We start from the raw sequence: 24,620 nt of genomic DNA on the forward strand, positions 1-24,620 counted from the left end.
TCTTGTGTTCTTTCGTTTACTTTGCCTGATTGTCAACACTTTTAATCTCTTAAAATTCCACTCGATGATATGATAATCCAAAATTCTCAAATGAAATTGTTTGAATAAATTGATGCTTAAGGACCTTGTCTAGTCTCATATTTGTAAAATAATTTTATCATAAAAACCACTAATTATATGCATCAGCTGTACAAGTCTCAAACCAATCACATGCAAAATGTTAGAATACATTAGAAGAAGCAAGTGAAGATACAATGAACCAATATGGTTATCAAATGAATGTGAGAATGCACGCCTTAAACTAACAGTACTGACCTTAAAGTATAATAAAACTTCTAACAATACCACATTAATAACTCTCTAAAGATTTATTGTTTAGATCCTTATTACCTAGGTTTAAGCTACTTTAGCATTTTATGAGGATGTTAGATTATTTTTAGTATATTTTCCATTACATACACATTCGAAGTGATTCGATGAATTTTTTTGCTAAAATTATTACATTTTGTTGTTACATTGCTATTTTATAATTTGACTTTATACTGCGAGTTCTTTGATGCTATCAGATATTATTGTAGCATTCGATGACACAATAAGTGGTTGGAAGAATCTTTTAGAAATGAACACGAGTCTAAAATTTTTATATTAAGGTTGAAAATTATATAAAAGAATTTTATTATTTGAATATTCTTTGACCTTGAAGGCTATACAAGAGGAACCCATTCTTATCCGTTACATCTTTTGCCCCTTAAATTTGTAAAACTTCTCTTTTACTTTTTCCTACCATCGTAGACCATGGAAGTTTGAGCTCCAATAGGTGGAAGGCACTTGTACATGGAGCAGGCTGTAATAGAGAAGGATGTGGAAACGATTGGTTTAGCTTTATCTTAACAACATGGAATCGAACCTGAGAAGGGAGAAACTCTATTCTGTTTGAGTTTAATATTTTATTTGAATGAAATGCTGAACTTGAGATCTTTTGTTTAAGATATATTTGTTGAAATGCATATTTATTTTAGCTTTACCTTATTAGTTTGATTGGTGTTGCTTGAACTTCATTTATGATTTGTTTATAGAAATATGAATTGTCTAGTATTGCATTGAGAGATGTCATTTGAAAACTCATAAAATTTTGTTTCAAATTTTAAAACAAAAAAGTATAACATTCATAGAAGCATAATATTAGAATTATCAATTTAAATACATTACAAAATATTTACTTAAGTTCAATTACATGCCAACTAAGTTTTCAAAATGAGTAAGATTTTCTCAATGTTACCGATGAGTCAACCTTTAATTGATGAAGTTATTGCTGCTGCACTCCTTACTCGGAAAATCTTTGATTGTTTCCTACGCGTGAAATCAACACACATTAAGTATTTACTTAGTGATGCATAACCTTGTAAAAGAATTACATTTTATTCATAAGTTTGTCCCGACCATCAAAACCATAATCAATTGTATACTTTATGGGATTTCTTTACAATCATTTTATCACATCAATGAGTAACATTATTTATATCAAAATGCACTCTAAAGACTAGACATTTACCCGAAGGCATTTAGCCCTTCATCTAACTTGCATGATTGATACCTTTCTGCCAAATGCATAGCTAGGCAAATGATCTTTTACTCAAAGGTATTTAACCTTTCATCTAACTGGTATAACTAACACCTTTCTATCAAATGCACAGCTAGACCATTACTCTTTTACACAAAGGGATTTAACCTTTCATCTAACTGGCATAATTGACACCTTTCTGTCAAATGCACAACTAGGCCATTAATCTTTTACTCAAAGGTATTTAACCTTTAATCTAACTAACAAAATTGACATCTTTCTGTCAAATGCACAACAAAGACATTAATCTTTTTTTTCAAAGGTATTTAACCTTTCATCTAACTAACAAAATTGACATCTTTCTGTCAAAATGCACAGCTAGTCCATTAATCTTTTACTTAAAGGTATTTAACCTTTCATCTAACTGGCATAATTGCCACATTTCTCTCAAATGCACAGATAGGCCATTAATATTTTACTCAAAGGTATTTAACCTTTCATCTAACTGGCATAATTGACACCTTTTTGTCAAATGAACAACCAGGTCATTAATCTTTTACTTAAAGATATTTAACCTTTCTTCTAACTGGCATAATTGACACATTTCTATCAAATGTACAATAGGTCATTAATCTTTTACTCAAAGGGATTTAACCTTTATCTAACTGCCATAATTTATTCTTTTACTTTAAATTATTTATACCCTAAAGATTCTTCATAGTGTCAATTCCAGACACATTATAAACATATATCATGTAAAGTAAAACATACATTAATTTAAACATTTGAAGTGAACGTATTGTAATTCTCTCTTAATAATTATAATTACCATCTATACATTCATCTTATATGATTCCCTAATATGCTATAGTGATATCCAACTACTTGACAACTTTGTATTTGGCCTTGTTCTTTCTTGACTCAGGAACTTGATTACGATCTTCCCAAGCATTCATTAAGTACACATAACATACCAATGTTAGTATACTCCAAAACATCTATACTTTAACAATACTAAAAAGTACTATTATGAAATTTCAATAAGAATTTCAGCCTATCATATAATCCCTGGCTCAATAGTATCGGTTCCCATACATTTGTATCGATACTTCTATACTATGGTATTGATACTCCCTCTCAATACCGATACCTTTTCTACATTCTGAATTCATGGTATTGATATCTTTCTCTCAGTATAGATACTACAATACTATGGTACCGATACTCCAATTTAGTATCGATACCATTTTGGTATTTTGATAACCCATGGTATCGATACTCTTCGCTTATTATCGATACCCCATCAGTATCGATGCTAATTGCATTAGTATCGATATTGTTCATCATTTTTCTACCCATTTAAGCCTATAGTATCGATATTGTTCTATTAGTACCGATAACCTTACCCATAATTTCCATTTTCAACCCGATTCTTACACATATTTGGTCAATTTTCCTTATGTTTACTTCTTACGTTACCATTAAACTCTTATTTTCTTATACTTACTAACTTTCCTTCAGTTAGCTTCTTAAAACATCTAAAATCTCCCAAGAAAATTTCAATCTAAGAATCAAATCACTTTTTCTAACATATTTTTACTCATATGTAAATCTTGAAATATCTTATTTATTTATTTGACAAGTTAAATATACTAATAAACATCAGTAAAAACTCATAATCCAACATATCCATCAAAAACCCATTTTCTCTAACCTCTAATAACTCATCCATCTCCTTGTTTTAACCTTATTTAACCCTTTCTTAAGCTTACATATCACTTAAGGTTGTAATAACAAACCATAATCAAAAGGAAAAAATAATTAGATGAGATTTACCTTGGCTATGAAGCACAAAGTCACGGGAGGAAGAAGAAGAGAAATAACTTAACCTTCTTCTATTTAACTTTCCCCTTCTTAAATCCCTATTAAATTTGAATTTTAAATTTATTTTATTCCCAATGACCAAAATGCCCTTTTTAATCAAACCACTATTCCAAATCATTTCTCATCTTTTATCATTTAATCAAATAAATCCTAAAATTTTAAATCTTTTCGCTAAAGTCCTTAACCTGTTATTTAGGGTATTACAATCTCCCCCTTAAGAAAATTTATCCTCAAATTTTAAGAAATACCTAAAATGAAGAGGTGAGGAAATTGTTTCCTCATGTCCTCATCTCTTTCCCAAGTAGCTTCTTCTACATTATCATTCAGCTGAAGCACTTTAAGTAACAAAATTCTTTTGTTACACAACTCCTTATTTTCCTTAGCCAAGATTCATATTGGTTCTTCCTAATAAGTTAAATCTGATAGGATCTCTATCTTTTCAGGCGCGATGATATGGGATGTATCTGATATGTACCTTCTAAGCATCGATACATGGAAAATATTATGGATCTTGTCCTTATCCGGAGGCATCACTAATTGATAAGCTACGGGTTTGACCCTTTTTAAGATCTCATAAGGTCCAAATCGTAATATCTACTTCCAAGGCGATACCTTCAGAAATACTTTGTCTCCAACTTGAAATTCGATTTCTTTTCTTTTCAAATCAGCATAAGATTTATGTAGATCGGAGGCTATCTTCAAATTATCCTGGATAATTTTTACTTTCTTCTCAATTTATTTCATCAAATTCAGGCAAATTAGATTTTGATCTTTAAGTTCAAACCAATTTAATGGTGTTATACATTTCCTCCCATACAACGCTTCATACGAGCCATCTTAATACTTGATTGGTAACTGTTGTAATAAGAAAATTCCTCTAAATGAAAATACCTTTCCCATGATCTTTTAAACTCAAGAACACATGCCCTTAGCGTATCCTCCAATATTTGTATAGTTTACTCGGACTGCGCATATGTCTGTGGATGAAAAGTTGTGGCGAAGTTTAATCGAGTACCCAATGCCTCATGTAATGAATTCCAAAATCTTGAAGTAAACCTTGGGTCTCGATCGGAAACTATTGATATAGGCACTCCATGCAGTCTGACTATCTCTTTTATAACAACTCTGCATACTTATTCATCGAGTAATCTACTCGAACTGGAATAAAATGAGACGTCCTGGTCAATCTATCAACAATTACCCATATCGAGTCCTTTTTACCTGGTGTCAGAGGTAATCCTAGAACAAAATCCATTGTAACACGTTTCCATTTCCACTTAGGAATGGATATCAGTTACAGCAATCCGGAAGGCACCTGATGTTCATCTTTCACTTGCTAACATGTCAAACATTTTGTAATAAACTCTGATACAACTCTTTTCATACCAGGCCACCAATGACGACTCTTTAAATCTTTATACATCTTATTCCTGCCTAGATTCATTGTCAACGGGCTATAATGTTCCTCTCAAAGAATATATGTAACACCCCAATTTAGGGGTTAAATTTAAGAAATTATAAAGTGGTGAATTTAATTGGTATTTTGGAAGAAAATTGATTAAATCATAAAATCGTAAAGTTGACAGACCATTTTAAGAAGTGCACGAAGTTCAGTGACTAAACTCATGGTTTACCCATTTTTCTTTAGGCATGAATTATAACATCTTCCCCCGATTGTTTTTCTGCAGAATTTCCAGTTTTCCCTTCTCCAACAACCCTCCTTTCAACTCCGATCTACTTGTCGTCCGACCTCCGATCGACGAGCCGAAACCACCATCGTGTTCGTTGTCAACCGAGGAATAAAACCCCTCAAACCTTTTGTCGTGAATCATCTCCGTTCGTCGTTAATTTCAGTCGGAAGTATCATCGGTAATAACTCAGTTTTAATTGGTTTTTCATCGATTCACGACGATAGGGTCATCCGTTTACGACACCTCCCGCACCATCGTGTTCGTTGCATCGTTCCGAGTTTGTCGGTGTCATCCTTGGTCTCCGTCGACGGCGGCGCGTAAGGAGGTGAAGCGGTCAAAGTTTCCGATTTGTTGAAATATAGCTCTCCGCCATTCAAAATTGTGAACCGAGCTTTGTAAGTATCTCGAAATCGCTCAAAATAATTTTTAGAAATTTTTCCGGGAATTTAGCACTGTTCACGCGCCGCCACTACGCATGGGGAAGAAAAAATGACCGGTTTTGTAACCCATTTGACCGGTCATAACCCAACCCGACCCGACCCGTTTACCCGACCAGTTTACCCGACCAGTTTACCCGACCCGACACGACCCGTTGATCCGACCCGTTGACCCGACCCGTTGACCGACGTTGACAACTGTTGACCAAAACTTTGACTGGCGTTGACCGGGCATTAAACGAACTTTGACTTCGACCGAGTATACCTATCCTGACATTTTTCAACGTTCCAAATCCGATTCCGCTGTCCGTTTTTCAAAATTCGAACCCGAAGGCCCCGTAATTGCCGGTCAAACCCGTTGACTTCGATTTTAACCAAAAATTCCAAATTTCTGAAAAGTCATATTTTATGCTTTCGACGTCTTGAATCCGAATCCGAAGTCCGTTTCGCCAAATTCGAACCCGGTAAGCCGTCTTTCACTGATTTATCACCCGATTCGATTCGTTTATCGCAATTAAGCTCCGTTTCTGATATAATTTATGTTGATATGTATCTGAGGAATTATTGGAAGTTGAATTGAAGATCAAAGGCGTTCGAATGGAATTTTTATGGTCGATCAGTATTGCATGAAAATCGAGGTAATACTTTACTACCTCTTTATGCTTTATAGAACATGTTGGTATTGGTAAATGCATGAATGGAAATGTTTGGTCTCATATGTGTGATTAATGAAGTTCTACACTCGATCTGAATACGGTAAAAAGGTTTAGTAATTGATTATGGTTCAAATGACTTTTATAAGAAATTAAGGGATTGTTAGAATTAAATTACAAGTTATGTGCTTAGTGATAAAGAAATCAACCTGGATCTGTAACTTATAATTTATTTCATCAAAGGTTAAATGTTAAAGGTATTTGGATGAGAAATTATGAGAATACTCCGGTAAGGTAAAATTACGAAAATACCCTTGTGTTATAAAAAGACAAGATTGGAATATGGAAGTTGGATAAGAGGTTTTTACAAACATATTGATCTGATAAAAAAATATTGAGGTGCATAAGAAATGTTAGTTTTACTTGGATATTTTGGATAACCGGTTTTAACCCAAGAGGAGTTGAGCAAGATGCTAGAAGTCTGTTAAGGAATCTTTTCAAGATTAGAGAATGTTGGAGAAAGCAATTAACCATAGGATCTTTAAATTATAATTATTTTCTCTAAGAGCCAATATCGAAATTATCTGGTTAAGAAATTACAAAAATGCCCTTGAGAGATAAAATAGTCTGAATTGACATTGAATGAGAAAGTACTTTGAGGATTTGTACTTAACTCGATTAAGTAAGAATTTAAATGTTAAGATCCTGTCTTTGTACAGAAAATTCATGATATTCCGTTTGTAAAATCTGAGAAGACACTTGACTCGAAAATATCTGAATAATGAGTAAATACTTGAAGAATAATTTATCGGGGGTATTCTGCTGTCAGAATTATTCGTAAGGATTAAAGTAAATGATAAGATTGAATTAAATAATAAGACCGGATGGAAGGAAAAGATTGAAATACCGTAGATCTGTAAAATGACCATAATACCCCTGTAATATAAATGACTCAAGAATATCACCAAGCTCAGGAATGATTGAATATCCCCGAGTTCTGAAATGAATGGAATAAAATTGAACATCAAAATTACCAAAATACCCTTATGGCCTAAATTAAGTAAATGCCTTGGATTAATTAAGGAATCCAAGTAAGCATAAGTATTGGACGTTTGTTCGACAAATCAACCACGAAGACCAAATTGAATAGAATGGAAGTACAACATGTATCTGAAATTCAGAAACGTTTGAATTACTCTGGAAAATCCTGAAGTAACTAGAATGGACATGACTGCTAAATGAACTAGGTAACCTCAATGACTGAGGATTTAATAAGTGATTTGGATAAGTCTGGAAACTCTGATGAGTTTACGTAGTGTACAATTACAATGGGTTATGAACAAATTAATCAAGTACGTCAGCATTTCATGATATTGTGGAAGCGTGGAAATGAAATAAAGACATTGGAAGATTTATTCAGCGATAATTCCGAAAATGGTCTACGGACAAGAATTTGTGGTATTAAAGAGTAAATACCCTAGAAGGAAAATGAATTGACCAGTCGACATAGATTGTTAAGGTTCTGAATCTTCGTTCTCAAGTTGTTCGATTATCCGATCAATTGACATGGATGTAAAGGATTCTGAATACCCTTCTGATTACGTACAACTTCTGAAAATTGTCCAAATAAGATAATATCCCGATAATTCACATTCTGAATAACTGATGATTCTGTCAGTTAATGAACTCTTCCAATAGTGATTCCAAATTCCAACATTCTATAGACATACTGAAGAACTGTGTTTCTCTGCCTGATACAGTACCTCTAAATAATACATGTAAACTCTGGTGTGTTCCCTAATTACATGAATATTTTATATGATTTCAAATTTGAATTCTGTTATGATACCTGACCTGGATTCTGATCTGATATTAACATGGATTCTGATCTGATACATGACATGGATTCTGATATGATACTTAACTTGAATTATGTTTTGATTTTTGATATATCCGTTTACGGACGGAACATGTTTTATTGGGGGGTACTGTTGGAGGAAGATTACTTGGAGGTTCCTCGGCTGTGTGCTTAGGGCCTTACTTACCGGTTCCTCGACTGTGTGCTTAGGGCCTTACTGGACGTGATGGGGTTGTATGGTTCTGGGGAACCTACACATTTTGTTCGTGACGGATGGGGGTATATATATATATATATGTTTTAAAAAGATCTGAAAAGTTACATGGTTTTTGGGAACACACTAGAAAACCTATTATGATCTCCTTAACTCAATCATCCAAAATATTTCTCTGAACTGAAAGCTCATTGTCCGTTACCATATGAAATATCAGTAGGATCTCTGCTCAGTATAAAAATCTGTAAATGTTCAGAAATAATAAGGATATGTATGTTTATCTGTATCTGCACGTTCATCAGCATCATCTGGTAGTTCTGTATTACTGAGCTTTCCAAAGCTCACTCTATTACTCACCTTTTCAGGTTAAAAGAATTATACCAGTGCAGTTATCGACATCAGTAAAGGAATTCATCCGGCGTTGTTGCAGAGTATGGTACATGTGATTAGGGGGCATGTAATTGTATTTTGATTTATATACGAGTTTGGAAATCTGTTTTATTTTTAAATAGTGAAAGCTGATTTTATAAGTTTACATGTTATGAAAAAAAGTTAAATTTTCCGCTATTTTTACAGTGGGTCGCTCCGGTGGCCCTAATGTGACTTCCCAGATCAGATCGGGCTACCCGCATCGGTCTGGGGGGTTACATTTAGTGGTATCAGAGCTATGGTTTGAGTCAAAAAATTTCAAGATAGACCGGCCGGTCGAATGTCAAAATATGTCTGATCAGTACATGCCCCTAGACTGCAATCGTACCTCTCTGAGCCGGAACTCCAGGGCTGAGTCCCTATCTGTAGCGAGTAAACCAAAGTTTCTATATGTTAAGGCTATACTTGTACAAAATGGAATACCAGTAACATCTGTCTAAATGTTGTGAAGTACCTCACGAGCCATGTGAGAGTTATTTATCTGAAAATTTTGACTTGACTCCGGAAATGAAATTGGGGTATGCTACAGCTCTATAAGCCTATTCTCATGACCAAGACTGAATTGATTACTCAAGGAAATTTTCGTTCAGATTCTTTTATTGAAATGAGAGAAAGTTCTGATAAGAATGTATACTCAATTGGTTAGGGATTAGTGGAGGATCCGTATTTCTATAAGAGCTACGTGAAAGATATGAAAGAACTGATGGAAAATTTATTTCTATAATTATGTGACATGAATGAATTTCGAGGACGAAATTCTTTTAAGGAGGGGAGAATTGTAACACCCCAATTTAGGGGTTAAATTTAAGAAATTATAAAGTGGTAAATTTAATTGGTATTTTGGAAGAAAATTGAAGATTAAATATTAAAATCGTAAAGTTGACAGACCATTTTAAGAAGTGCAGGAAGTTCAGTGACTAAACTCATGGTTTACCCATTTTTCTTTAGGCATGAATTATAACATCTTCCCCCGATTGTTTTTCTGCAGAATTTCAAGTTTTCCCTTCTCCAACAACCCTCCTTTCAACTCCGATCTACTCGCCGTCCGACCTCCGATCGACGAGCCAAAACCACCATCGTGTTCGTTGTCAACCGAGTAACAAAACCCCTCAAACCTTTCATCGTGAATCATCTCCGCTCGTCGTTAATTTCAGTCGGAAGTATCGTCGGTAATAACTCAGTTTTAATTGGTTTTTCATCGATTCACGACGATCGAGTCATCTGTTTACGACACCTCCCGCACCATCGTGTTCGTTGCATCGTTCCGAGTTTGCCGGTGTCATCCTTGGTCTCCGTCGACGGCGGCGCGTGAGGAGATGAAGCGGTCAAAGTTTCCGATTTGTTGAAATCGAGCTCTCCGCCGTTCAAAATTGTGAACCGCGCTTTGTAAGTATCTCGAAATCGCTCAAAATAATTTTTAGAAATTTTTCCGGGAATTTAGCACTGTTCATGCGCCGCCACTGCGCGTGGGGAAGAAAAAATGACCGGTTTGACCGGTTTTGTAACCCATTTGACCGGTTTGATCGGTCATAACCCGACCCGACCCGTTTACCCGACCCGTTGACCCGACCCGACCTGTTGATCCGACCCGTTGACCTGTTGACCGACGTTGACCACTATTGACCAAAACTTTGACTAGCTTTGACCGGGCATTAAACGACCTTTGACTTCGACCGAGTATACCTATCCTGACATTTTTCTACGTTCCAAATCCGATTTCGCTGTCCGTTTTTCAAAATTCGAACCGAAGGCCCCGTAATTACCGGTCAAACCCGTTGACTTCGATTTTGACCGAAAATTCCAAATTTCTAAAAAGTCATATTTTATGCTTTCGACGTCTTGAATCCGAATCCGAAGTCCGTTTCGCCAAATTCGAACCCGGTAAGCTGTCTTTCACTGATTTATCACCTGATTCGATTTGTTTATCGCAATTAAGCTCCATTTCTGATATAATTTATGTTGATATGTATCTGAGGAATTATTGAAAGTTGAATTAAAGATCAAATGCGTTCGAATGGAATTTTTATGGTCGATCAGTATTGCACGAAAATTGAGGTAATATTTTACTACCTCTTTATGCTTTATAGAACATGTTGGTATTGGTAAATGCATGAATGGAAATGTTTGGTCTCATTTGTGTAATTAATGAAGTTCTACACTCGATCTGAATACGGTAAAAAGGTTCAGTAATTGATTATGGTTCAGATGACTTTTATAAGAAATTAAGGGATTTTTAGAATTATATTACAAGTTATGTGCTTAGTGATAAAGAAATCAACCTGGATCTGTAACTTATAATTTATTTCATCAAAGGTTAAATGTTAAAGGTATTTGGATGAGAAATTATGAGAATACTCCGGTAGGGTAAAATTACAAAAATACCCTTGTGTTATAAAAAGACAAGATTGGAATATGGAAGTTGGATAAGAGGTTTTTACAAACATATTGATCTGATAAAAAAATATTGAGGTGCATAAGAAATGTTAGTTTTACTTGGATATTTTGGATAACCGGTTTTAACCCAAGAAGAGTTGAGCAAGATGCTAGAAGTCTGTTAAGGAATCTTTTCAAGATTAGAGAATGTTAGAGAAAGCAATTAACTATAGGATCTTTAAATTATAATTATTTTCGTTAAGAGCCAATATCGAAATTATCTGGTTAAGAAATTATGAAAATGCCCTTGAGAGATAAAATAGTCTGAATTGACCTTGAATGAGAAAGTACTTTGAAGATTTGTACTTAACTCGATTAAGTAAGAATTTAATTGTTAAGATCTTGTCTTTGTTCAGAAAATTCATGATATTCCTTTTGTAAAATCTGAATAATGAGTAAATACTTGAAGAATAATTTATCGGGGGTATTCTGCTGTCAGAATTGTTCGTAAGGACTAAAGTAAATGATAAGATTGAATTAAATATTAAGACCGGATGGAAGGAAAAGATTGAAATACCGTAGATCTGTAAAATGACCATAATACCCCTGTAATGTAAATGACTCAAGAATATCACCAAGCTCAGGAATGATTGAATATCCTCGAGTTCTGAAATGAATGGAATAAAATTGAACATCAAAATTACCAAAATACCCTTATGGCCTAAATTAAGTAAATGTCTTGGATTAATTAAGGAATCCAAGTAAGCATAAGTATTGGACGTTTGATCGACAAATCAACCACGAAGACCAAATTGAATAGAATGGAAGTACAACATGTATCTGAAATTCAGGAACGTTTGAATTACTCTGGAAAATCCTGAAGTAACTGGAATGGACATGACTGCTAAATGAACTAGGTAACCTCAATGACTGATGATTTAATAAGTGATTTGGATAAGTCTGGAAACTCTGATGAGTTTACATAGTGTACAATTACAATGGGTTATGAACAAATTAATCAAGTACGTCAGCATTTCATGATATTGTGGAAGCGTGGAAATGAAATAAAGACATTGGAAGATTTATTCAGCGATAATTTCGAAAATGGTCTACGGACAAGAATTTGTGGTATTAAAGAGTAAATACCCTAGAAGGAAAATGAATTGACCAGTCGACATAGATTGTTAAGGTTCTGAATCTTCGTTCTCAAGTTGTTCGATTATCCGATCAATTGACATGGATGTAAAGGATTCTGAATACCCATCTGATTACGTACAACTTCTGAAAATTGTCCGAATAAGATAATATCCAGATAATTCACATTCTGAATAACTAATGATTCTGTCAGTTAATGAACTCTTTCAATAGTGATTCTAAATTCCAACATTCTATCGACATACTGAAGAACTGTGTTTCTCTGCCTGATACAGTACCTCTAAATAATACCTGTAAACTCTGGTGTATTCCCTAATTACATGAATATTTTATATGATTTCAAATTTGAATTCTGTTATGATACCTGACCTGGATTCTGATCTGATATTGACATGGATTTTGATCTGATACATGACCTGGATTCTGATATGATACTTGACTTGAATTATGTTTTGATTTTTGATATATCCGTTTACGGACGGAACATGTTTTATTAGGGGGTATTGTTGGAGGAAGATTACTTGGAGGTTCCTCGGCTGTATGCTCAGGGCCTTACTTACCGGTTCCTCGGCTGTGTGCTTAGGGCCTTACTAGACGTGACGGGGTTGTATGGTTCTGGGGAACCTACACATTTTATTCATGACGGATGGGGGTATATATATATATATATATGTTTTAAAAAGATCTGAAAAGTTACATGGTTTTTGGGAACACACTAGAAAACCTATTCTGATCTCCTTAACTCAATCATCCGAAATATTTCTCTGAACTGAAAGCTCATTGTCCGTTACCATCTAAAATATCAGTAGGATCTCTGCTCAGTATAGAAATCTGTAAATGTTTAGAAATAATAAGGATATGTATGTTTATCTGTATCTGCACGTTCATCAGCATCATCTGGTAGTTCTGTATTACTGAGCTTTCCAAAGCTCACTCTATTACTCACCTTTTCAGGTTAAAAGAATTATACTAGTGCAGTTATCTACATCAGTAAAGGAATTCTTCCGGCGTTGTTGCAGAGTATGGTACATGTGATTAGGGGGCATGTAATTGTATTTTGGTTTATATACGAGTTTGGAAATCTGTTTTATTTTTAAATAGTGAAAACTGATTTTATAAGTTTTCATGTTCTGAAAAACAGTTTTAAATTTTCTGCTATTTTTACAGTGGGTCACTCCGGTGGCCCTAATGTGACTTCCCGGATCGGATCGGGCTACCCGCATCGGTCTGGGGGTTACAATATATTTCTTCAACACATCATTATCGGGAATGCAAAGTCTTCCACGATAATATAAACATCCATCGACTCCCATTTTGAAGTCTTTGGTCTCTTCTTTTTCGACTTGTGCCAATCTCATCAAGCATTCCTCATCTTGACCTTGCATCTCTTTTAGTCGATTTAAAAGCACCAACTTTAATTTAAGTTCAACAATCACGACACTATCATTATTTAAATACATACGCGTATCTAAAGCCTGTAAGACTGCAAAAGTCCTTCGACTAAGTGCATCAGCTACCACATTAACTTTTCCTCGATGGTAATCAATAATCAAATCATAATATTTCAAAAACTCAATCCATCTTCTATGTCTCAAATTCAGCTCTTTTTGAGTCAGCAAGTACTTAGACTCTTATGATCCATGTAAACATGGTAACGCTCTCTGTACAAATAATGGCGCCAAATTTTTAAAGAAAACACTACTGCTACCAATTCCAAATCATGTGTTAGGTAATTTCTCTCAAGATTCTTCAGTTGTCTGGATGCATAAGCCAAACCTTTCCCTTCTTGCATTAGCACATATCCCAGCCCATTATGGTATGCATCACTGAAAACAAAATAATCTTTACCTGACTCAGGTTACACAAGCACTAAGGCCTCGATTATTATTCTCTTTAGCATTTCAAAACTATCTTGGCATTTTCCTGTCCAGACAAAAGGAACATCCTTTCGTAACAACTTAGTTAGCGGCTGGGCTAACATTGAGAAGTTCTTCATGAACCGCCTATAATAACCAGTAAGCCCCAAAAAACTCCTAACTTCTGTAACATTTTGGGGGTTTTCAATCCACTATGGCTTGAAATTTTTTTACGATCTACTCTTACACCTTCCGCAAAGACTACATGACCAAGGAAAACAATCTCAGCTAATCAAAATTTGCATTTGGACAGTCTCGCATATAACTTCTTTTCATGAAGTATCTGAAGAACAACTCGAATATGAGCATCATGTTCCTCTCTTTACTTGGAATACACCAAAATATAATATATAAAAACCACCACAAATTGATCCAAGTAAGGTTGGAATACTCTATTCATCAAGTCTATGAATGTTGCAGGAGAATTAGTCAATCCAAACAACATTACTACGAATTCATAATGTCTATACCTAGTCCAAAAAGCCATCTTGGAAATATCCTCCTTTTCAATCTTTAACTGATGGTAACCCGACCTCAGGTCTATCTCAGATAACACTGTTGCGCCTTTCAGTTAATCAAACAACTCATTAATCTTCAGAAGATGATACTTGTTATTTATCGTTCCTTTATTTAACTAACGATAGTCAATACATAACCGTATAGACCCATCATTCTTTTTCACAAATAAAACCGATACTCTCTAAGGAGAAATACTAGGTATGATAAATCCTTTATCAAGTAGCCATAGAAATAGGTTCAGTACCCAGGTAAACCTCAATCTTGAATTCCACCTCACAATCTTGAGGTAAACCCGGTAATTCCTCTGGAAAACCCTCTGGAAATTCCCTAATTGTTGGAATATCGTTTAATCACCTCCAACACTCGAGTATCTACCACATTAGCTAGAAACGTTATACACCCCTTTAACATCATTTTCCTGCAGTCATGGATGATATCATATTGGATGGTGATTTCACTTTTTCGCTGATCACTACAATTTCTTAGTCTTCCGAATCTTTCATAAATAATTGGTTCTGGCAACAATCAACCCATCCATGATGTGGAGACAACCATTCCATACATAAAATGATTTCAAACTCATCGAAAGGAAACTCCATTAAATTTTCCAGAAACAAAATCCCTTGGATTTTTATTTAGGCATTTTCTACACACCCGCTCTACTCTCGTACTATGACCCATAGGATTTACCGCTATCATTTCACTAAAGATTGGTTCTAAAGGAATTCCTCTAGCTCTAACCAACTTTATACTAATGTAAGAATGTGTAGAACTAGGGTCAACTAATACAAATGCAAGCTCATCAAAAAGATGGACTGTACCTGTTACGATCTCCAGGTCATCCCAATCCTCATTGGTCTTAATGTTATAAATTATGGCGACTCCCCGAGTCTCTTATCGCTGCATTGATTCAACTTGTCCCCATGATCTACCCCTTCCCCTTCTATTATTAGAGGATACCACATATCTTTTCAATTGAGTTGAATGGTTCCTATATCTCTTTAGAAAGTTTCAGGCAAAGTGACCAGTCTCGCCAAATTGGAAACAAGCTCCATTAAGAAGTCTGCATACTCTTTAGTGCACTCTACCACATGTATGACATACATTTCATTCTCCAAGTGCTCTACCCGAGCTAACAGTAATCGACTGGGATTGTTTAGTTTTTTGTGAAGCTGTAATAGAACCATCTCTGTCCATATATCTAGAACTCCAGCCCTTGACTCTCTTAACATAATAGGGAGTTGAAGGCGTCCAACCTTTTTTCCCATATGCAACCTCTGTTCCGCTGCTAATGTCTATGATTGAGCTATCTTGATAGCTTTCGCTTGGTTAATAACTTTTTGTAAGTTAGACAAACTCAAAGGCAACATAATCAGCCTCGTACTCATGTACTACTCGGTCTCCTTATTTCAAATTAAGAAACTTCATCAGCATCACGCGTCTGAACTGCTCCCCAATATACTTATTGTTAAATTCTTCCTGGAATAACTAATAGGTCAATTATTCCAGTGGTGCATACATTGTAGTATTTGACCACCATACTCTAGCAGATCCCCTTGAAAATGATACAACTCGACCCAACTTCTTTGAATCCGAGCAGTGAAGACTTTTAAGCATTATCATTACATCATTCAGCCGTAAATCATCTTCCATAGGCCTTTATCCTCTTCTCCATCAAATTCGGGAGCTCCTAAACTCTTCAGCTCCTTTGGGATCAACATCCTCGGTACTAGAGGAGCAGAGGGAGGCAGAGAAGTTGAAAAAAAGTCAATATGGCATTGAGAGCTTGCATAAAAGCTCCAAATTTTGGTACCGACATCCCTTGATGTGCAAGTGAACTAGTATTTTCATATGTGACTAATTACTCACTATTAGCCTCATAAGGTTTGCTACCAGCCCTTTCTCTCATCTCTCGTTCCCTCGCTCTACGCGAGTTCGAGGATTTTGACATCTATTAGAACATGCATAGTAACAACATTACAGTTAGTAAGGAGTGTCATCAATTACACTCTAATTACACCATATCAGTAACCTTGACAATCTTGGTGGATGTAATCCATTTTTTTATTTTTTTATTTCACATGAACTCAGTTTTGGCCAAGATTAGACTAAACCTATAGTTTTGATACCAATAAATGTAACACTCATCCCTCGTATACCCTTCCATACACGAGATACAAATGTCACATCACTTTTTAAAACATTTATGTCATTTGAAAACTCGTAAAATTTTATTTCAAATTTTAAAACCAAGAAAGTATAACATTCATATAAGCATAATGTTAGAATTATCAATTTAAATACATTACAAAATATTTACTTAAGTTCAATTACATGACAACTATGTTTTCAAAATGAGTAAGATTGTCCCAATGTTATTGACGAGTCAATCTTTAATTAATGAAGTTGTTATTGTTGCACTCCTTACTCAAAAAATCTTTTATTGTTACATACGCGTGAAATCAACACACGTTAAGTATTTACTTAGTGATGCATAACCTTGTAAAAGAATTACAAATTATTCATAAATATGTCTCGACTATCAAAACCATGATCAATTGTCTACTTTATGGGAATCCTTTACAATCATTTTGTTACATCAATAAATAACATTGTTTATATCAAAATACAATGCAAAATCTTTAGTCTTTTACCCAAAGGCATTTAGACACTTATCTAACTTGCATGATTAACTCCTTTCTGCCAAATGCATAGCTACGTAGATGATCTTTTACTCAAAGATATTTAACCTTTCATTTAAATGGCATAATTGACACATTTCTATCAAATGCAAAGCTAGGACATTAATCTTTTACTCAAATGAATTTAGCATTTCATCTAACTCACATAATTGACACCTTTTTGTCAAATGCATAGCTAGGCCATTAATTTTTTACTCAAAGGTATTTAACATTTCATATAACTGGAATAATTGACACATTTATGTCAAATGCACAATTAGGCCATTAATTTTTTACTCAAAGGTATTTAACCTTTCCTCTAACTGGAATAATTGACAACTTTCTGTCAAATGCATTGCTAGGCCATTAATCTTTTATTCATAGGTATTTAACCTTTCATCTAACTGTCATAATTGAAACCTTTTTGTCAAATGCACAGCTAGGTCATTAATCTTTTACTCAAAGGTATTTAACCTTTCATCTAACTGGCATAATTGACACATTTCTTTCAAATGCACAGCTAGGCCATTAATCTTTTACTCAAAGGTATTTAACCTTTCATCTAACTACCATAATTGAAACATTTCTATCAAATACACAACTAAGCCATTAATCTTTTACTTTAAAATAATTTATACCCTTAAGATTCTTCATAGTGTCAATTCCACACATGTTATAAACATATATCATTTAAAGTAAAACATACATTAATTTAAACATTTGATGTGAACTTATTATAATTCTCTCTCAATCAATATAATTACCATATATGCACTCAGCTGATATGCTTCCCCAATATACTGTAGTGATGTCCAACTACTCAGTAACTTTGTCTTTGCCCTTGTTCTTACTTCACTCAAGAGCTTGATTACGATATGCTCAAGCATCCATTAAGTACACATTACATAACAATTATAGTATACTCCTTAACATCTATACTTTAATAATACTCAAAAGTACTATTATTTAAATTTCAATAACAATCAGCCTATCATATAATCACTAGATCAATAGTATCGGTACCCTTACCTTGGTATCGATACTTCTGTACCATGGTGCAAATACTCCCTTTCAGTACCAATATCATTTCTACATTATGAATTCATGGTATCGATACCTTTCTCTCAATATCTATACTACTATAATATGGTATCGATACTCTATTTTAGTATCAATACCATTTTGGAATTTCGGAAACCCATGGTATTGATACTCTCCTCTTAGTATTGATACCCCATCAGTATCGATACTAATTGCATTAGTATCGGTACATTTCATCATTTTTATACCCATTTAAGCCTATAGTATCGATATTGTTCTATCAGTACCGATACCCTTACCAAGAATTTCCATTTTCAGCCCGATTCTTATCCAAAGTTGGTCAATTTTCCTTATGTTTACTCCCAACAATACTATTAAACTCTTATTTACTTATAACTACTAGCTTTCCATCATTTAGCTTATTCAAACATCTAAAATCTCTCAAGAACATTTCAATCTGAAAATCACACCACTTTTTCTAACATGTTTTTACTCATATATAAAAGCTTCTAATCTCTTATTTACTTCTTTGACAAGTCAAATATAGTAATAAACATTAGTAAAAACTCATAATCTAACATATCCTTCAAAAACCATTTTCTGTAATCTCTAATAACTCATCCATCTCCTTATTTTAACCTTATTTAACCCTTCCTTAAGCTTAGATATCACTTAAGGTTGTAATAACAAACTATTTCGAAAGGAAAAACTAATTAGATGAGATTTGCCTTGGCTATGGAGGAGGAACAAAGTTACGGGAGAAAGAATAAGAGAAATAACGTAACCTTGTTCCTTTTAACTTCCCCCTTCTTAAATCCCTATTAAAATTTAAATTTTAAATTCATTTTATTCCCAATAACCAAAATGCCTTTTTTAATCATCCATTGTTACAATTTTGTACAAACCACTACTCCAAATCATTTCTCATCTTTTATCATTTAATCAAATAAATCCTTAAATTTTAAATCTTTTTGCTAAAGTCCCATAATTGATATTTGGAGTCTTACACATCGTGAGTAGCATCACCATTTGTGAAAGCAACATTTAGTATAAATGATATTTCTTTTTGACTGATTTATCATAGCATTCTTAGTAAGCTTGTTTAGATTACTAAAAAGATATATTCTTTAATTGTAATTGGTTAGTGATTATCTTCAAGAGAGGAATGCCTTCTAGGTTAATTCTAGACATATCAAAATTGTTACTACATCATTGTTGGTTACATGCTACTGTTTGACTTTTCATAATCATTTTTCTAAATCAATAATTTGCTTCGTTTACTTGTTCTGTAATCTCTTTATTTTTTATTATATTTTTAATCAAATTATCTCGACATCGCTCGTTAATTTAGTTATAAACAACTACATGTTTTGGTGCACAATAATTCCTTAAGTAATCACTAATCTCCATAGGAAACGATACTTCAGGCATACAAGTGTTTCCATTTTATTACTTGGTGGACGATAGTGTATACTTGCACTTTTTCTATTACAATATCCAAAGCATCAAGTTTTTGGCATCGTTGCCAGGGATTAGTGTCCTTACTTTGAAAATTGACTTTTTACTAACATAGTGTTCATTTTTTGTAAGTAACTTTTAACATGACGTTTTCGATGCATGATTCAAATAAAATAACTATAAACTTTTTTTTCTATTGATCCTAAAATAGAGATAGTTATTCATGAAAAAGATAAGAGCGTCAAGAACATCCAAAAATAGAACCACCTACTTCACAAGAAGAAAGGAAACCACCATTGCCAATTGAGGAAAATAAATGCCAAGCGGAGTAATTAGGACATACAAAAAGGATAACTACTCCTTTGCAAAATATTTTTATGCTGCCAAATTATCATTACATCAATGAGTAGGCTAATTCGTGAAAACGTTGTGCCCATATTAGATGATTTGAATCATGGTATTATTATTCCTACCATCCATGTTACACATTTTTAATTAAAGTCGGTTATGTTCCAAATGTTGCAGTCGAGCCAATATATTGGAATGCATACCAAAGACCCTCATGCAAACTTGAGAGCATTTATTGAAGTTTACAACTCATTCAACAAGAAGTGTCCGAAAAAGACTTGAAGCTGAAGTTTTTTTTCCCATATTCTCTTCTTGAGAAAGCCACAACGAGACTTATCTCATTGCCACCAGGGATAATAGCCCACAAAATGAACTTAACCAAAATATTTACTTTGATTTAATCCTACAATATGAATGCTAGATTGAGGAATGATATCACTCTTTTTAAGAAAATAAATGATAAAAATCTATATCAAGCATGAGAGAGATTCAAATATTTATTGTGTAAATGCCCAATGTATGGTTTCTAGCATTAGACGAAAATGAAAATATTTTTAATGAATTAAACACACAAAGCATAATGGTTGTGGACACATTAACAAATCGAGCTTTATTAGACAAATCATACAATGAAGCATATGACATCCTTGGAAGAATCTCCAAAAATAACTATCAATATCTAAATGGAAGGATCATGTCTTGAAGAAGAGTTATTGCTATAACAGACAATGATTAATTGAATGTGTTTACTACACATGTGACAAGATTGACTGATATGAAGAAGAATCTATGACAATATAGAGGTATGTATGAAGCTAAATCAAAATCAACTTTTCTTGTGTTTACTGCAGTGAAAATCATAATTTTGAGGAATGTCTACAAAATCTCGATTTTGTGTATTTCATGAGGAACTATAATTGGAGTGACAATGCCATCACCAAAGAGAACACCTACAATATGAACTTCATGAATTATCCCAATCTATCATGAGGAATGTAGGATGTAGTAAACCCTAATACAACATTAAATTCAAATTTTAGGAGTACACAACCAAAATAGGATTCACAACAATAGTACATAAAACAAAAAACCAATGCTTCCACAATAACACTCATAACTTCAACCAATATAACTAAAACATCAAACAATAAAAATTATTATCAGGGGCAGTCCTCATATCAAGCCAATGCATCTTCATAATTGGAGTCTCTACTAAAGGAGTAAATCTCAATATATAATGGTAAGATATAGAGTTGATCAACATCACTATGTGTATTAGAGAATCAAGTTGGATAATTGGCCAAAGAGTTATCATTTAGGTTCTTTTAACCTGGGTTTAGTTTGAACTCTAGCATTATTAAGAGCACATTACAAGAATTTATTCATGATTTCACACTATTTGCATCATGGGAATGAGTTTGCATCTTTTAGGGTATTTTACTACATTTTGGTAAAAAAAATAGTACACTGATGCGATGTCGTTACTCTATGTTGTAGGTAATGTTGTAGGTAATGTTGTGATAGGTCATTGTGTAGAACTAATAGAAACTACTGAGTCATAAGTGGTTAAATAAAGTTTTGAAAGGGGACAACTGGTTGGACATATGTTATTCATCCCAATTATCACCTGACAAATGGTGTGTTTTTATCTAATTAAGACTTGACTTCTTGGACTATAAATAAGGGAAGTAATCAAACCATATGGATGATTATTTTCTCCAAGATTTTATTTTTATTTCCATAAAAAATCCATGGTCACCTGAGTTCTTCGTCAGGAAGTGCAGCAATAGTTGGGGGAGCTTGTTGTGTAGCCGCGATGATCATGATAGTTCATGTCAATGTTGTTCCTTCAATAAAGATAGGGTAATTGCAGTCTAGAATGAATGTTTTCTTTCATTGTTGTGGATGTTATTTAGTTTCAAACACCATGTGTTTGTTTTAAGGTTTCTATTGCATTTAATGTTTTAACTTGCTTTCATTTGTTGCCATACTTAAAAGATGAGTTTAGAAATAAAATTAGCTTCATACATGGATGTTAATATGAGTTTTATAAATGAAGATTATGTATATTTCATGTAAAGTTTTAAACATCTTTGGTTTTGCAAATAACAAGTTAGCACAACAAGATGTATATTGCCATTGTCATGCATTGTTAATTTATTTGATTTCTTGAGTTAATGAAAATTGACTCTAGTGAATCGAATGTTGTAAATATTTGTGTAACACATGAAAATATTTTATTCATCATAATCGTAGTGGAAATTGTCTTATATAACTTGCACCTTTTTAATCCTTGATCAGAAGCTTTTCTATTTGATGTAGCACTGCCTGAAATTTCATCTTTTGTAATCTATTTTTCTCTATGTGGGTATGATATCCGAAGCTTTATAGATTCCACTTATTACTTGAAGATGACAGTATATGATTGCATTTTGTAGTAGCATTATCATAGCATCAAGTTTTTGGCATCATTGTCGGGGAGCAATGGTTTTGTATTAGAGTTGTTTATTTTTACTTACATTGTTAATTTCTTTTTATAGGTATTATTTCTTTTTACTTCTCATGTATGTCCCACTAAGACAATTGAGACTTAGAGCCTTTTTGTAATACCCTAAATTTTGGTTATTGAACAAAATGAAAAATTCAAAAGTTTAGTGGCCAAAGTATAAAGTTTGGAAAGTTTAGGGACTAACATGTTCATTTTCCAAAAACATGGGGCCAAAAATGTAATTTCCAAAATTTATGTGTTTTGGCCTTGTAAATGAATAGTTCAACCTCAAGAATGAAATTTTGATGAGAATCAAAAAAAATTATATTGAATTTATGATTAAAGTGTTGAAGTTCGGTAAAATTCGGTAAAACGGATCAAATAGAAAATTTAGGGAAATTTAAAGGGCATTAAATTGAGCTTAGAAATATTAGTTTTCACATGTTAATATAATGTAAAATAATAAGGTCGTTGGATTTGAGAATTTATTTCCATGGTTATTTTGGACCGTTGGATTAAAAATTGCAAGATTGAAAATTTGGAAAGATTGCATGGAAAAGTTGTAAAGGGTTAATTAATTTGTTCATATTTGAATTTGGAAGATGATAACCAACATGTGGCTTGGTATGGATGTAAATATAAGGTTTCATTAATGGCAAAATTTCCATTTCTTAATTAAATGAGTTTTAAATTCATTTAAGCTTAAATAAAATGATAAATAACATGAAATTAACTATAATTTCATGAGACCAATCCATTTTTCAGTTCCATTTCGTGATACTCCCTACCTAGGTAATAGAAATATTATTTTTCATTTTTGAGCAATTTCCTTTGGATTTTGGATCTAACCGTGAAATAGAAATCATTATATTTGAACAGTTATATCATTTGGTGCCATTTTTGCATGTTAATCATGCTTGTGTTCAAAGATCCCAAATTATAGGGTTTATTGAATTGATGATGGATTTTGATGTTGTTAAGGTTGTAGAATCATTTCCAAGCTTGATGATCAAATCATGATCAAACTTCTTAAAAATGGAACTATGATTTTTGGCCTAACCCAAAAATCAAGGGATGTTTGTGTTATGAAGAAATTTGATCGTAGATATTTTACAATGTTGAATAGAGGTTGATTTCATACTCGAATTGAATCGAAATCAAGTGAAATCAGGAAAACCCTAATCTTGAATGTTTAAAGTATTCGACCTACGCTATGAAGGGTGAGAAAAAATATGGAAAATTATTTAGGGGCTGGAAATTATGTATGAAGCATTCTAAAATTGAGGTTATGGGTTAAAGTGTAAATGTGCAATCATTGATGTATTATACTGGAAATTAATTTTTGAGTGTTGAAATTGAAGTTAGAATGTGAAATTGGATTATTTTGGATAGTTGGTTAAAATTGAGGTTCAAATCACAAGTTTGGAAAAGTTATGAACTTAAGTGAAACTGTGATGAAAATATTGGATAAAAAGGTACTTGAATGGTTAATTTGAAGTTTTATTGTCAACAATTATGTTGTGACATGGAATTAGTATCAAATGAGTATCAAAAGAATTTTTAGGAAAATATTTTTTATTGTGTGTATATGTTAATAAGATTCTAACATGTGGTTTGAACTTGTATATGTTTTGTAATGATACTCATTTATATTGTGTGCTTCAAATCAAGATCAAATATTATCAAATCTAAGGAGAATCTTAAGGATGAAATGTAAATTTTAAAGAAAAGTTTTCAAGCAAAAGAAACTAGGTGAGTACAAATTTAATTTGTACTTATGTTTTTTAGCAAACATTGGCTTGCGATGAGCCAATGATAGAGTTATTATGGTAAGGAGTGACACATAAAATGTTATGTAATTTTTGATGCATGCATATATGTGCATTTCATGAACTAATAGAATTAATGACAAGT

At 33.3% G+C, this 24,620-nt stretch overlaps 1 non-coding gene across 1 annotated transcript; it reads right to left on the reverse strand.

Moving 5' to 3' along the window:
* Positions 1–20,637: 20,637 nt before the first annotated feature.
* On the reverse strand, positions 20,638–20,744 carry LOC120147817. Its single transcript, XR_005518320.1, has one exon. It is a non-coding gene; the product is annotated as a small nucleolar RNA R71 (small nucleolar RNA).
* Between the last annotated feature and the right edge of the window lie 3,876 nt (positions 20,745–24,620).

Source organism: Hibiscus syriacus, unplaced genomic scaffold, assembly GCF_006381635.1.
Source record: "Hibiscus syriacus cultivar Baekdansim isolate YM2019G1 unplaced genomic scaffold, ASM638163v2 tig00110943_pilon, whole genome shotgun sequence".
In the NCBI taxonomy this organism is placed as follows: Eukaryota; Viridiplantae; Streptophyta; class Magnoliopsida; order Malvales; family Malvaceae; genus Hibiscus; species Hibiscus syriacus.